We start from the raw sequence: 16880 nt of genomic DNA, 5'->3' as shown, positions 1-16880 counted from the left end.
GTAATGTGGAAATTAAATTATACCTTTAATTCTGTAATAATAATTATTTTTTTCTTTCAGTTATCTATGCATTGCTAGTTGACAGAGTACACTTTATAGCTTACTGTGGTGCAACATTCAGCTGACCTTCATGTGATCATAGGAGAATTCGGGTTGGAGGGAACCTCAGGATCTCCAGTCCAACCACATGCTCGAAGCAAGGGTAGCTGTGCTGTCAAAGCAAGTTGTCTGTTGATGGTTCAGTATTCAGTAAGATACTGAAAACCTTCAAGGACACAGACTGCACAACTTCTCTGGATAATCTCTCCTCCTGCTTTACTGTCTTCATGGTGAAAAACAAAAAAAAAATAATCCTTATATACAGTCTGAACATCTGTTTCATTTTATGCTTAGTGTCCTTAGTCTTCCCACCACCCAGAGCCTGGATCTGTCCTTTTGATACCTTCCCTGTAGGCACTGGAGGGTGCTTTTAGGTCCCCCTGAAATTATCTCTCTCCCAGGCCGAACAAGCCCAGCTCCCTTAACCTTACCTCATAGTGGAAATGCTCCACCCTCAGTGATCTTAGTGGACTTTGAATATGCTTCAGTTATTCAGGGTAGCTCCGTGTGTGACATTTGTTCGTCCGTTAGTGACAGGCAGCCAGGTAAAGTACAACCTTAAGCGCTACACTGAGCTTGATTATCAAATATTATTTTAGCCACTGGTTTTTAACCTCTTCAGCCATCAACAGGTTTTAACCACCTGTTTAACCTGGTTTGTGAGGACACTGAAAAATTGTCTCAGCACCTGTGAATGTACACCACCTGATTCCATCAGTCTCGCACAGAAATACCCTAACTTGATCTTCAGCTGCTCCTAATAGTTCCTTTCCTTGAACACTTGCACTAAGCAGAAAGGCCTCGGAGACTTTGTCATTGAAGATAAAGGCATCAACTTCATCAGCCTTACCTGTGTCTGCTGTCACTAAAAGTTTCATCCTTCATAAATCTTTAATTTGATTTAAAACCATCTGTGATATACTGTGATGTAAATCAATCTGAAAGTCATCAGTAATGTAATTAAGTTTATCTTTGCATTTCCAAGAGATCTAGCTTTGAAATTTCAGAAGTAACATCAGATTTGTATAAAATCATTTCATCTGAAATTCAGTTTAGCTTAGTCTGTTTTAAAAAGCTATAGGTTGGGGTTGATTAATATATGTTCATATTTTATTGATCTAGACAAGGGAATATAGATCTCTTGCTGGTATGGGAACAGAGGAATCAGAATGACTATCAAACAAAAAAAGTACCTTACAGCTTCTGCTTTTTTATTAGTTCCACAACTGTCCTGGGTTCAGCAGTAGCAGTTATTTTTCTCCTTCTTAGTAGCTGGTGCAGTGCTGTGTTTTTGACTTTCAGCCTGGGAACAACGCTGATAACTCCAATGTTCTTAGTTGTTGCTAAGTCATGTTTACTCTGACCAAGGACTTTGTGAGCCTCATGCTGTGCCAGGGAGGAGGGGAAGCCAGGAGGAAGCGGAGACAGGACACCTGACCCAAACTAACCAAAGAGGTATTCCATACCACAGCACGTCATGTCCACTATATAAACTGGGGGCAGTTACCTGGAAGGGCTAGATCACTGCTTGAGTCAGGCTGGGCATTGGTCAGCAGGTGGTGAGCGGTTGTATTCTCTTCCGTTGTTATTTCCCTTTTCATTATTATTATTGGTGATAGCAGCAGTGGTTTGTGTTATACCTTAGTTACTGGACTGTTCTCAACCCATGGGAGTTTCGATTCTCCTCCCCATCCCTCTGGGAGTGAAGGAAGGAAAGGGGAGGGGGGAGTGAGTGAGCGGCTGCGTAGTTCTGGGTTACTGACTGCACTTAAACCATGACAGCAACACATGTACATGTGTAGCCTACAGGGACAGCTAAATAGAACAAAACAACATTTACTTCTCAGAGGTGGAAAGCCGTACTCATAATTTCCTTTACACCACAGAAGTGCAAGGCATTTTCCAAAACTGACTGCAAGGAAACACTGCAGTGCTTCTTGTCTGTGAGGTAAAATAGCAGTAATTTCTGAGTAAGGCCATTAAAAATACAGTATTTGCATGCAGAACCTCTTGTAGCTCTTGCACAGTAGCAGTTCTTTTAGCTATCCTCAGCATATCCTCTCCGACAAGGGGAAAAGCAGCTCAGCCCAAAAAATAGACTGGGGAGAAGATGAAGAAGGAAGTACAGATGAGCAGGAGCCTTTGACAATGCTGAGGTGCTAGGTGGGAATATCACATGACTGCGTGACAAAGTGAGATACTGTGCAAAGATACTGGTACTGTAAAAAATCATTTAACCTTCATTTCAGAGACAAGAGGGAAAAGACACAGGCAAAATTAGATTGCTTTTAAGCTAAAGCATTGTTACCTCACTCCCTCACAGCCACAAACCTGAGTCCAGCGTAATCAGTTCTAACCCTTAAAAAACTCTCTGCCTTAGTGTGCCTTCGCAGATTTCAGTGATCAGGCTGAGAGAGTAATAAAGAACTACAGTCAAGATAATAACCAAAGGACTATGTTAACATTAGCATCTTACCCTGTGTCAATTTAATAGTGAAAAAAAGGTCAAATTTGTAAATAGTTTTAATTCATAATGCTAAGCACAAAATCAGGAAAAGCAAAGGATGAAGTTTTATAGGTTTTCCTTCAGTGCTTGAGCAGTTGTTCATATATGTACCTTCCCGTTTAATGCTCAGATAAGTCTTGCCCAGCTATATCCTTGTAACTTTCCTGGCTTGTTGCTTTTTCATCCATAACATGCCAGGAGTCTTTTTCTGTTTTGCAGCTCTTAATTGCCTTGATTGAGATAGAGTTTCTGCAACTTCATCCAGATAGTGTGCTTCACTTAAAACCTTCTTTAAGTCACCTCCTCTTATAGAAATTTTTTGCCCACCTTAGCTACGTTTCTAGTTTTCTCTTTTTTTCTTATAAGTAAAATCACTTAGTCTGCACGTTCTTTTTTAATTAAACAAGCAACATTAGTTTTCATTCTTGTTTTAAGCCATTCCTTCAATATAATTTCTTCCAAACTTGCTGATTTCAAATTTATCGCAAATTCTTTTTGTCCATGTCGTGGTTTAAACCCAGTCAGGTAACTTGTTCACTCACTTCCCCCCTTTCTTGCCCTCCCCCTGCTCCCGGAGGGACAGAGAGGAGAATCGAAAAGAATGCAATTCCCATGGGTTGAGATAAGAACAGTTTAGTAACTAAGGTATAACACAAATCACTACTGCTACCACCAATGATAATAATGATAAAGGAAATAACAAGGGAAGAGAATACAACACCTCACCACCAGCTGACCGATAACTCGCCCCCCCTAGCCCCGACCAAGCACCGACCGATACCTCCTCCAACCCTGCAGTCTCCCAGCCCTTCCGGCTAACTCCCAGTTACCTCCTGGGCATGACGTGCTGTGGTATGGAATACCTCTTTGGTCAGTTAGGGTCAGGTGTCCTGTCTCTGCTTCCTCCTGGCTTCCCCTCCTCCCTGGCAGAGCATGAGACTCACAAAGTCCTTGGCCAAACCAAAACATCGCTATCAGCTCTGTTCCCAGGCCGAAAGTCAAAACACAGCACTGCACCAGCTACCAAGAAGGAGAAAAATGACTGCTACTGCTGAACCCAGGACAGTCCACTATTAATATAGTTGTACTGAAGAGAGAGAGACTCATTCCTGAGAAGAGCAATGTTTGCAAATCGCCTGCTTACCAGGCTTGAGTTCATGTTTGAGGTAACTCACTCAGTCTCTGCCAGCCAGGAAAATCCTCCAGTGAACAGAAACAGTTTTAAGACACGATCTTTGGGGTTGTTCAAAAGGGCAGTCTTCTTTCTTTTCTTATTTGTGTAGTTGCCAGAGATTCACCTGACTTGATGAATGCCAACCCAGCACCTCACAGAATTCAACTCTTAGGCATGTGAGGTATAAAAAGCAGCACATGTGCATTCATCAGCATTTTCTCCATCACAACATGAGAAACTGTACACTGCAGATTTTAGCACTTACTCCTCCAGGAAGCTGTGGTGATTTCTTGCCTCCTCCTGTCAGCTGCTGTTTCTGGTGTTTCTGCTGTCAAAGCATAGCTTTTTGTGATTATCGTTAGTGAATTTAGTTATGTTCTTTGAAGACCTCCTTTCCAGCCTATAGAGACTGAAATTATTCTCTGTAACTGTTCTCTCCTGACTCTGGCATGATGGTACCTACAGATTTCCTAAGTATACTCTCTGATACATTCAGCCAGGTTTGTACAGCCAGAGGAATATTATGAAGGAAAAACTCCAGAGGAAACAACTTGGAACTCCTGTAAATTACTGTTATGTACTGAAAGAAGATAAGACATTGAAAGCAAAGGTATTATTACAAGGGAAATACAGAGCCTAATCTGTTTTCATCTAACATAAATGAGCTTCATTGATTTAGTGAAGCATTTACTTCATTTTTCTGCTGAAGTAAAAACTGTGTCAGCCTAATTTTCTATTTTTGCAACATATTGAATTAACAAGATAAGTTTTCATCCACAGAAGGCTTTGAACAGATTTACATACTACTCCTTTTGTTACCTGAGTAAGATACTGGGGCATCTCTACCTTCACAGCCCTTCTCTGCATCGTCTTCTGGAAATTTGTTACTTTTGGCCATTGGGTATTCTGGGCTTTGTATTTAGTACCAGAGAGGAGGAAATATATCTTGAACTAGAAAAAGAAAGAATGAGAGACTGATCTGGTAGCTTACTATTTTTCTTAGGGACTGACTCCTTTGAACTCTTTTGGTTTTCTTTTGGTTTGTTTTGGGTTTTGGGTTTGGTTTGTTTGTTTGTTTGTCTTTTTTTTTTGGGGTGGGGGGGTTGGCAGGGGAAGGTGGGGGGAAGAGGGCTAACTCTTTTAATGGGGGAATTCTCAGTACCTGTTTTCAGGACTCTGAATTTGTGGGATATCAGGATGTCTCACTGATACCTCACTGGTACTCATTACTCATGGTAATGAGTCCTACCAAGAGCAAAGTTTTTCAGGCCTTAGAGATAGCAAAGCATCTTTCAGCTAATCTTTCTATTTATTTCAGCAGCTATCCATAAAAACAGCTCTAAGGACCAAGGTAATTCCACACTGACCTTAGAGTGAGGCTCTCCTGACTTCACAATACAAGATTAAAAGAAAGACAGATGAAAATAACTAAGAAGCAAAAAGACAAACCTTGATGAGATATATCAGAAACTGTGAACTCCAGTGGAATTTTCTAAAAGCTTTCAGCAGTAAGTCATCCTTTTAAGGGTTCGAGGGGCATGACCAAATTGTGCCGTGTTAGTTCCTTGCCATTAGGCTGGAGCTAGCACAGGCAGCAGGAAAAAATTTCCTACAACCTAGTGCAGTCTCCTAAGCACTGTGCACTTCTGGGGTCTGCAGCCCTACCTGGTTTGCATTGCCAGGGCAAGCACCCCAACACTTAGCAGGGCAGTTCTCTCTGCAGGTCTTCTTAAAAAAAACTAAGCATGATCTGCTTCCTAAATACAGAGCCAGTTGCAGGTTTTCATATGTTCTTGTAAAAAATATGAACCTCATATAACTGGGCAATGGAGATTGCTAAAATCCCATTCGGTGTTCTTTTTTCCTGTTAATGATCAGCTTTTAAAGCAAACAAGAAAACTCTGTTTCAAAGGAGACCTTGTTTTTCGCTTTTTGGTTTTGTATAAAAGGCTCTTTTGAGAAGGGAGAATTTATAAGAAATTAGGCAACATTTTAAATGTTAGTCTGCCACCATTAGAATATAAGAGAATAGATTATTTTGTATGTTTTTGGTGCAGCTATTTTTTCCACTATTCAGAAAACAGGTTGTTCTATTTGATCCTTTTAAAGTCTACTCATATATTAGAAGCTAATAGAAGCACAAAGGAAGCCTGTTCCGCATGGATACCACTTCACTCCAAATTCCTTGTTGCACTAAGGTAATGCTGCAAGCATTTCTGTGTAATATTAATATATGTTCTTGAGCAGTGTACTCAACTTTTTTCCTCCTAATGATTATGCAAACTAAAACTGCCATCCAAAACAAGGAAGTAAACTGGGTATGAACTTTAGGATTCTCTTTGGCATTTCTATATTTTTTCTCCAAATGAGAAAGAAAATCTGTTTAAAATAATTTATGCTGTAGTATGAAAATCACTTAAGGCAATAATTGAAACAAATAAGACAAAGAAATATATATCAGTCGTGTCTATCACTGGGATTAGTTTTGGCACTTTCAAATTTTTTCACTCATTCTAGTAAAGTTGAAGGGGGTCCTAGAGGCAGGTTACATTTAAGTAATTTCACTGTGAAGTTATTTCACTGTGAAGTTAATGATCCTGTTCTGCACAAAGTGCCCTTATGGTTATTTTGAAATAAACCAAGGATTTACATTTTTAACAGGGGAAAGTGTTGATGGCTGAAAGGCTTTAAGTGTTCTGTGACTAGACTGCACAGATGACACATTTGCCATTACTATGAACGCTTTCCCTCATGTCTTGAGCTTTGGTTAGGCAGACCATACAGTGTGAGCTTACCTGCACCTGTTTAGCAATTAGCAAGAAGAGTGAAGTGCTGAAATTGTGTGATTACCTTCAAAATAAAACATTACCAAGGTTTTCTTATGTTGGTGATATTGAAAAAAATAAAGTTGATATTTCACCTTTATTTTGGTTGCTGTAAGCATGCAGACATTTTTTTTTACATTCCTTAATCAGGGTAACTTTGGGTGGGGGCTTTTTTCCTGTTTCTGGTTTATTAATTTATTTTAACTTCAGTACACACACATAATGCAGGAATTGGCCAGAAAACAGAGGCATGAGTTCTAAGCTCCTATAGCAATCCTGCTTCAAAGACCAGAAAAAAGTATTGGAAGTTGCACTGGTGAAGAAGCCTGTGAAGTTTCCCCCTTTTTTTTCTGTATGTCTTCTGGATAGATTGTTTTCAAAAACATTTTGAAGAAAAGTGCTTATCATCAAATCCACTTTTTGGCACAGTGACAATTTATGTCAGCAGCACTTTGAAAGAAGATTAGAAATTATAAGTGAACAAATATCTTACTAATTTCGAGATTGATGAACAACAGATTGTTTTACATGTTGTCTTGGTAATGTGCTACCAAGTGTTGATAAACAGGAATAGATCCATTTAATATTCTGTGTCCCTGATCAGATCTTAGATTCTTCGTTTGCTTTCATTTATCTGACTGTCCCCTGTGATTCAGACTTTCCAGGCAGCATTATTTGTGTTGATATCCTGTGAGCTGATTTAATAATAACTGTCTGATAACATTATAATGCTTGGAGAGTAGTAATTTTAGCTGTGACTGTTCCTTGTTCTGATTTGTATGATTGCGGCCTTCCCTGTGCATGTTGCAGCTGCTTGTACAAAACCACATACATTATGCTGGATACATTAGGCACTTAAGACCACTAATGCTACTGGGAGTTTTCATGCATTAAGATTCAGACGTGCATCCTTTTATTTTCAGTACAAGAAGTGACTAACCTCTTCTAACTGGTCTCTGATCACACTGAAATAGGTGTTTCAGCTAAAATGGGTCATGGTAGCTCATGTCAACTGGGATGGGTTTTGGGTGTGAACAAGAACAGTTCAGTTGGGCATTATGATCCCGGGCAACTGCGATCCTGAGCATGTGGAAGTAATTTTGAGAAGAGACCTTATCAGTCAGTTCAGCTACATTTAGGAAAAAATAAGAATGTCTGCAACCTTACTGACTCCTCTCATGCACTTAACTCCTTTCTGTCTTCCTCCCTTCTCCTTCCTCATTTTCTTCTTGTAGTAGATACCTCTACTTACCACATAGGTGCAAAGAATTACCCTAAGCCAATACGATCTGTTCAGCTTCTCACAAAATATATTTGGGGATGTACCTTGTTTTGAGAAGTGACACCAGGAGGCAGTAGTAAGGATATTCATTCTCTCTTCTCACACAGTATCCGTCATCCGTCCAAGTGTGAAAAGTGTGGAAAATCAGTGATCCCTGTTCAGTCTTTCAAAGAAAGGCTTCTGGACAGGTATTTCCAGAAGAGATATAATCTGTGGCTCCTAAGTACTTTCCTACCATTTTGTATTTAAGACACATCCTTCTTGTCGCTCTCCCACTGATTAATATTGAGCAGGACCTTACTAAGCATATTGGCTTTAGATGGCTCCTTGCCTGCTGTGCTTCCTGCTGTGATTCCGGTTCTGAGGTGTGCAAGATGTGTGCCACCCTTGTGAGACCCAAGATTCAAAGGCTGCAGCTCTACTAGCCACAGCACCAGTGCCCAGGGCCTTCCTCTGTCCATCAACCCAACTTAAATTCTCATAGTCTTCTAATCATAGTTGCCATGTCCAAAGCAGCTGTTGAGGGATGGTTCTTGGCCTGTGCAAGCACCTGAGCTGAGCTGTAGGAAATCACAGGGGGAAATGCTAGATGACAAGTGCTAGAAGCGTGCCACCAAGGACAGTTCTGGCATTTCAGCAATAGGTGAGTTAACTGCTCTGCCCCGACACTCCCTAATTCAGTGGTACAGGCAAAATCCTTACATTCCTAAGGTCATGCAGAGGTTGAAATAGGTTTTTGCACAGACATGCCTATTTGGGTATATGTGTTGGCAGTTCCCTAACATCTAGTTATGTGTGTGTTTACAAATTCCATCGTAATGTTTGTGCCCTTTGCTTTAAATGATCCTACCCAGAAGGAAGTGTCACCAGAGGTTCTCAGAAGGTCTGGAAGGGGTGTCAGGGAAAGTCCTAGAGGAAGCAAGGGAGCAGAGCTTTAGGCAGGTGACAAGCCACAATGCCTGAACTCCCAGGAAGGAGAATAAAGGGAATTTAGAATAAAAGGGTTCCTGAAAAGTCATCTAGTGCCTGTGGTTCCAAAGTATGGCATGTGAGAGCTAGATCACAAATCAGCAGTTGGAGGCAGGAAGAGATCATCCTGGGCTGAAACCTCAAGTATATTAAAGATTATTTTCTTCCTGAAGGCATTAATTCTATTTTTTTCTATTAAGTGAAAAAGAAAATTAAAAAAAAAGTGCTTTATTTTTTTCCCATGATTAATCTTTCCTGTTGATTTCCTTGACTTTTTTGTGATTTGTAAGTTCTGTCCTTATGCCCTGCATATGTTTACATGTCGCTAACACGTGCAGATCACTTCAGACAATGTCAAACGTTGTGGGTCTTAACACCTTCTTCTGAAATGCACATCAGGATATCCATCTGCAGTCAATTTGCCAACATTTATCATTACATTTTGTGAATGCTGCTTTCGTCAGTTTTTAATTTACTCAAGTTGTAGCAAGTATGAGCCTAGGGGAAACTTCCAAGGTGAAATTCAAATGGCAGTCAGCATAAGGTCCCCAAGGCAGAGGAGAATAAGCCAGGCTTGGAGAAATGGTAGGGGTCCTGTTATATAGTCAGATTCCATATCCAGCACCTCTTTAAATCTTTGATAGCATTGCTGATCTTATCCTTACTCTGGTGTTTATCATCCTGAAGGAAATAGTAACTGTAAATATGTTTACAAGCAGATTCTGAAAGTTACTTTTTAATTTCTAAAAATCGAAGCCAGCTGTACCCAGTTACTAACTTCTACCCATTGAAGAGACGATCCTCTAGCACAGAAACTGTAACTTATAAAGACAAAAAGTATGAACACACTAACTTAACTTGTGAATAATTTCAAAGAAAATATATAAAGCATAAGATTAATATGGAGTGAAAGTGCTGACATATCAAAATTTGCTATCATCCAGAGTTGTAATGAAATTCTGATAACGCTTTGCATTAAATATAATTTCTGCAACTTTGCAGTTTCTCTTGCTTTCCCTACTGGAATCTTACCTCAAAATTTCACTTTTATATGTTTGGTTTTTTTCTGTTTTTAAATATATATAGTATATATATTATACATTTATTTTATTTATATTTTACTTGTATATTTACTTTTATTTTAGGCTTATTTCTTTTACATGCCATAATTTGGTACATAAGTTATGCAAACATAATTTGTTATTAATATGCCATAGCAACTGAAGATTCCATTATTTGAATTGTTACTTTATTTTAAATCTTATAAGGAAGTGTTGTTCAGTTCTGCTTGAAATGTGTTGTCAATTCATTTTTGGTGCCTTAAGTTTGAAACATGAGGGGTGTTTAAAGTCGCCGTCTCCTAAGTAAAGTCTGTGGCACAGAACAGCAAAAAAATGTCTTTAAGTTTGATTTTTGAGTAGTACTTACTACCAATCTGATGGCCATAATTTCATATAATTGCAAAGTTTGCATATCCGACTTGAATTACTAGACTTCCTACAGCCTGTTTTTGTTTATCCTTTGTATGTAGTTCCAACTTAAACTCTGTAGTTGTTTTTTACATCCACTTGTCACATTCAGAAAATAATTATATCCAACTTAAATATAGAGCAGGATTGCTTCAGTACTTTGTATTCAAAAAAGCTTTAGAGTACAAGTGGCTCAATAAAGTACTAATAATTAAGGATTTCATTCAGCAGATCAGATTCCATTAAGTACAGCTCAAAGTTGTTTAGATGTGTCAACAATTAATTCTATAGGAAAAAATGTTATTCATTAATGAGTTGGAACCCACTGGTATACAACTCTTTAAATAAAGAAACTCTAATTATATCAGAATATAGTCCTCTGATGGAACAGCTACAAAGTTTGTCTCTTTCTAAAAGCTTTTCCTAATGCCTCACTGATTTCTATTTCCTACTCAATAAATTATAGCCTAATTAGTGTGAAGCTTTGTTGTAGAGAAACTGCTTTCATTTTCTAAAATGTTAATCTTCTCAGTTTTCTACTTTCAGCAGTATTCCATCTGAAAATCATGCTGCTCTACATCAGAGTTGCCACTTAGTCTGATGTTACAAAATGCTGAGGTGATGAGGGGTGTAGAAATATATGTTTACTTACTGTCTCACAGCTGCCTAAATATTATTTAAAGGTAGGGCTCATCAGCAAACAAAATTTTAATTTACTGATTTTTTTTTACATTAAGTTACTTCCAGCACAGCAGAAAAGACAAAGCTTCAACCAAGATAGATCTCTTACCTAGACCTCAAATCAAGCCTTTTGCTCATCTGCAATCTGGATAAGGCAGTATCTTGAACCTGTTCCTGTCACCTTGTCGGCTTAGTTTACAGATTGCCTGTCTCACAACTCAGGTATTCTTGCTGTGATTAAGATCTAATTAACCTGGTATTTTAAACCTGATTAAAACTTCTACACAAATTTAAACCCTTTCCGAGCAATTTTATTTTTTTTTAATTAAAACTTCCCTGAAAAAAAGGCTTGTCTTTCAGGAGGATATTTTTTCTAAAAAAAAACGTTTTCTTGAAAGATCCCAGTCAGCCTATTAGGTGCTGGGGGGGGGGGGGGGGGGTTGGGTGTGGGAGGGGTGGTTTGCTGCTATAAATCATGCAGAGCACTTCAAGATAATTTGTGGAGCAATTAAAATAGCTACTAAGATTTTATGGTGTGCAATTATGTTTCTTCCATCAGAACATCATTAGGAGAAAACTTGTTTGCCCTTGCAAGTAGAGCTTGTTAAACGTAAAGAAAAATGTGACTGGCAAGCAATAAAGGGCAGATTAAGGGACAAATAAGATGTCCAAGGAGTTCTTTATGAGCAGGGCTTTTTTGTGTGCTCAGCTTTTCTTTTTCTAGCCTTCCCTGAAATGAGAATAAAAGCTCAGAAATCTCACTAAAGCCCATATAGTTGGCTGACAGTTTTAAATGCAGCTTCATGCATAAGTAGTAAATGTACTAGGTTGTAGTTAAGTAAAAAAGTAGTACATGCTGAACTTGTGTATTCAATATTCTGATGTGACATTCTCCTGGTTTTCTCAGAGTTTTAGTCAATCTCCAAAAGGTATGGGGTTTGGAACTGTAGGCAAATTCAGGTTGGAAAGGACTCCAAAAGTTCTAGTCCAACCTCCTGTTCAAAGCAGCATCAACTAGAAGGTTGGTCAGTGGTTTATCTATTTGCATTCTGAAAAATTCCAAGGATGGAGACTGCATGACGTCTCTGGGCAGCATGTTCTGCTGTTTGCTTGGCCTCATGGGGAAAACATTTCTCCTTACCCATTCTTAATCTCTTTTGTTGCCAATCATCCTTGCTATCTCACTTCTTTCCATGTATCGCTGGCTCTGGAGCCTCGATAGTCATCCTGCAGGCACTAGGGGATGCTGTTAGGTCCCCCTGAAGCTATCATTCCTCCAGGCTCAACTCCCCCCCTACAAGGCAGGTGCTACAGCCCTGACCATCCTTGGTGCCTGCACAGTTCCATTTTATCAGTTTTTCTTGCACTTGGAGGGGGAGAAGAGGGTGCATTATGGGCTGCAGCAGCATTGATACAGATTAATGAGTACAGATCAGAGGAGAATTATCCCTTCACTTTATCAGCTAGCCTTACTGCTGACACAGCCCAGGATGCTGTTGGTGCTCCTTGCTGCCAGGTCCACTGAAGGCTCATGTTCAGCTCATCTGCCGGGCAGCCCCAGCCTGTACTGCTGCAAGGGGTCCTTCTTTCCCAGGTGCGGCACACTGTCTTTCCCCTTGCTGAATTTCAAGAAGTCTTTGTTAGCATATTATTCTATTCTGTCTAGGTCCTTCTGAACAGTGGACCATTCACATGATCAACTGTCACAAGAAAATTACATTTTACTTCTTAAGTGAAATAATGTTTTGACAGATGTATCAGGGAACTGCCCGAATAAAGTATACAAATGTATGCATAACATTAAGCATATATGCCAAAGTAATTCTACCCCAATCCAAGAGTAATCCTTTTTTAAAAAAAGTTTAAAAAGTGTAAGTATACGGAAAGTAACACACGTGCCAAGTAAAACTGAGTCCATTGGCCATTTCAGCACTTTTTCAGAAAAATGAGCTAAGCATCATACTACACTGTTGCAGAGTTGGTAAACATTTAGCTCATAAGAGGCGTGAGCTTTCAAAATATGAAATCATTGTTCTCCGCATCCTCATACTGATAAGGTCACAAGAAAAAATAAAGACCAATAGCAGATAATTGGTAGTAGGGTTGTTTGTGTTTTAAACTTCTTCATGATTAGACATAACATTTGAGGGAACACTGGAAAATTAGACTTGTTCAGGCTAATGAATGGAAGATATAGGGAAGCCATTAATAGCAGCTTTCAAGTACATAAAAGGTGTATTTAAATATTGTATCTGATTCTCAATTTTTTATTCATATGTAACACTGAAGTTTACAGGGTTACTGGCATGTAATAAGCAGAGTGGAAAAGAGTTGTCGGAGGGAGCATCCTCTAACTGAACTACTGCTCAAAAAGGACTGATTTAAAGTGCAAACAGAACTAAGTAATGCTTTGCTCTCTGACAGAAACTTGAGCTTTCAGCTGAAATGAAAAAGAAAAAAGCCCAAATTAGTTTGAAGTATTCATTCTGTTTAACCCACTGGTGTGAGAACAGATAAAAATTGAATTAGAACAAAGAAATAAATGTCCAAACCACTTACTCATATAAGACATACCCATGTTTTAGGGAGAAAGAGAAGGAAGGAAAAAGAGGCCTCTCTGTTTACTTGATAGGCTGTTCAAAAGTTCAATGCATTTGTATCGTTGTTTTTTTTTCTTGCTAGCACCCCCATAGAGTGCTTTTGCTGTCTCACAGCCTTCCCCCTTTTGGAGATTTTTTTTCAGGACACAAGGGAGTGCGAGAGACTGTTTTTCAAGCCCTTGGCAATGTCAACATTTTTAGGTATCTTTCCATTTTTGATGGCATTACCAGGAATTGAGAATAAATTTAAGTTCTATCATTCCTGCTCTGTCTGTAAGACACAGAATATATGGGTTCCCTGCAGTTTCTGAGATTTACCTAACTCAGAGGACTAGTCTACCTGTGGTTTACCAAGTGTCACGTGAACTTATTCTTCAATCCTTTCTTTGTCAAGGGAGTACTGCTTTTCACTACATGAAACAGTCCTCAAAGTTGGTCCTGCTGGTGATTGGGAAAGTTAAATGTACGATTATCTCCTACTTGAGACTCTTACACTGGGTAAATGAGTTATCAAGGTCCCGTATGAGACTACCAGAATGGAGACTATCCTTACCTCTGTCTCCATCAAGTGATAGCTATAGCTGGTTATGATACAGGAGATGTCAGTAGTGTTTCCATTACTGACACATACCAAGCTGCTGCCTCCACTCAAGTGCAGTTTATCAGGCATTATAATCTCTTGGTGCCTTGTGTAGCCAAAAGCACTAGCTAATTTGTGCCTGTACTTTCTGCTGTTCTTTTGGTTAGACTCCAAGCCATGTATGTCAGGGACAAGGTTTGAGTCATCCAGTGTGTGTGTGCCCACAGGTGATGACTCAAAAGTATAAGAGAAAGGTTATTTCACACATTCGTGTTTATATGATCTTCCGTGCTTTTGCTTACAGACACTTTAAAATTAAAAACTGAATTGCACTTGAGTGAATATTAGTGCATTCAGGTGGGGACCACAGGCACACCTCTATGGACTGCTCCACTAGTAACATATTTCTTGAGTTTGATTCAAGGGAGTAACTATTTTGATAGACTAGCAGAAGACAGCCTAAGTGAAGTTATATTTTGCAGTGCCAGTCCCAGAGCAATAATCACACTGAATTGCTCACAAAATTTACTACCCACATGTATGAAGCTGTCTGATGCTGATTTAGACAGTATATCCCTGTTCTAGCATTCATTTCTATTCTTTCGACCCAGTCTCTTCCCCAGTAGCATATAGACTGGTATAAAGTTGGTCAATCTTCATCTCAGCCTCTGAATCCTCTCTTGTCTTGGGCTTTAAGCTAGTGCATTCTTTTCCCACTTTCTTGGCCTTGGCTTGTGCTTGATCTTGCAGCTCCTGTGTTCTCTGCCTCTTCTGGTTCTACTCTAGTCTTGGCCTCAAAGTCTTCCTCCCATTTGACCTAACAACTCCCACCAAGAACTACACAGTTCAAACAAGACCTCAGACCTTAAACGTCCACTTGTCTTGAACTGCTCCTCTGTTCGTGGTTTGATGATTCAGGTTTTTTGGGAGTTTTGGTTTTGGCTGGGTTTTGGGTTTGGGGTTGGTTGTTGGTGTTTTTTTTTTTTGGTTGGTTGGTTTGTTTGAGTTTTCTGATTTTTTTTTTTAATTTAGGCTATTAACTGATTAAGTTCAGTTAAGATGAAAGAAATGTTGCTGGAGTTGTTAATCTTTCAGTACTTTACCTCTATGTTTAAGTCATCTGTTAATTTCTGCAAAAGAAGTAAGAGGAAAAACTCATTCTAGCCACAGTGAGATTTTAGGATTTGAATGAAGGGAAACTACTTTAACTTCATTATTTCTCTTCATTTAGCAAAATTTATTTCACTGCCCTTTTGGGTGAACTCCCTAAGTCAAAGAGCTACATTAAGTGTGGATATTCAGATTTTACAGCTGTTAAATCAAGGCCATAGTGGCAAATAGGGCATTGGTATGGATATTTTTTTGGCTTTTATGTTTTCTAAAGTGATGCAGTATGTCTTCTAGCACTATCTCTATGCATGACTTGGAGGTTCTTTTGTTTCTTGAGTTTTTTTTCTAAGACATTTTTTTATGTCAGTCTCACAATTTATTCTCTGTATTAATTCAATGACTTGATGGTTTCAAAATTCAGAAGCAAATTATTGTTGATTCAGTGGTTGAATCACACAGTCTTTGATTTGATATATTCATTGTTTAATTAGCTGAACAATTTACAGTAATTTAGCCCCAGTCATTGTTATTGTTATTCACTTCTTCCTCTAATCATAATCTTCACACAGAGAATTGATCTTTCAAATTACATCGACTCCAAGATTGTCAGTAACTTAGCAAATATCTTCAGTTACTTAAGCCATTTTTCTAAATGACTAGTTTTGTCCCCCTAAAATGAACTATAAAGTCACTAATGAGAAGCAAATGAGAGTCATGTGCTTTGAGAGGAAGGTACACCACGATTACATGCAAAGCAGAGAGAGCATGGTGCTCTGTCAGTCAGGATCTTCCAGTGCCCCCAGAGTGGTATGGGGTAATGTGTGGGGTATCTTGAGGAAGCTGTGGATGTTAAATACTCAACATTTGGACTATCCACCAAATTCAGCATGCAAGCTACCATCTATGAATGTCCTGGGCTCAACCATTCTAAACACTATACTAAGCCTCTGAGCCACCCTGTGACTCAGCAAGGAGCTCTCTGTGAGCCAGAAATGAGGCTTTCTAGGAGGTTAATTCAAGAGCAATTCACTCAGTAGAGCTAGTGACCACTAGCATCACTATTCTTTGCTCCATGTGCAAAATGTGCCTTATTTTTTTTTAATGTATGTTAAGATAAGCCTAGAATAGCATAGACATTGAGCTCTTGTGGGACAGCTCTCTTTCATCCTGTCACCATAAGAGACTTTGTTTTCACTTATGTAGCTGGAGTTCATCTTTCTGGAACATCATGGTCCAGTATGTACACAGGATTCCAAATGTTGTTTCACCAGGTTCTTCTTGGAAATTTGTACTTCTATATTCTATTAGCAAAACTTTCCCTGATACGTTTGCTGTTTCACAACAGCATCCAATTCCTGGTTCATTTATCCCACGATGGATACAAACTCCTTTAATATACCTCTCCTCTGTGATTTTTCTTCTGTTTTGACAATTCTTCCTAACTTTATGTCTGTTGTCCAGTGATTTCATTATTATCTTCCATTATCTTTGGAAAATATTAATATTCTTAAACAATCATAGAATAGTTTGGGTTGGAAGGAATCTAGTCATGTAGTCCAGTGCCCAAAGAAGTGTGGTCCAGAAA

The sequence above is a fragment of the Pezoporus flaviventris genome, unplaced genomic scaffold (assembly GCF_033815535.1).
Source record: "Pezoporus flaviventris isolate CSIRO_AGI_PZ_B2104156 unplaced genomic scaffold, CSIRO_AGI_Pfla_v1 ptg000031l, whole genome shotgun sequence".
Taxonomy (NCBI): Eukaryota; Metazoa; Chordata; class Aves; order Psittaciformes; family Psittacidae; genus Pezoporus; species Pezoporus flaviventris.
The sequence above is the reverse complement of the archived record's forward strand: the minus strand, read 5'-3'. Positions refer to the sequence as shown.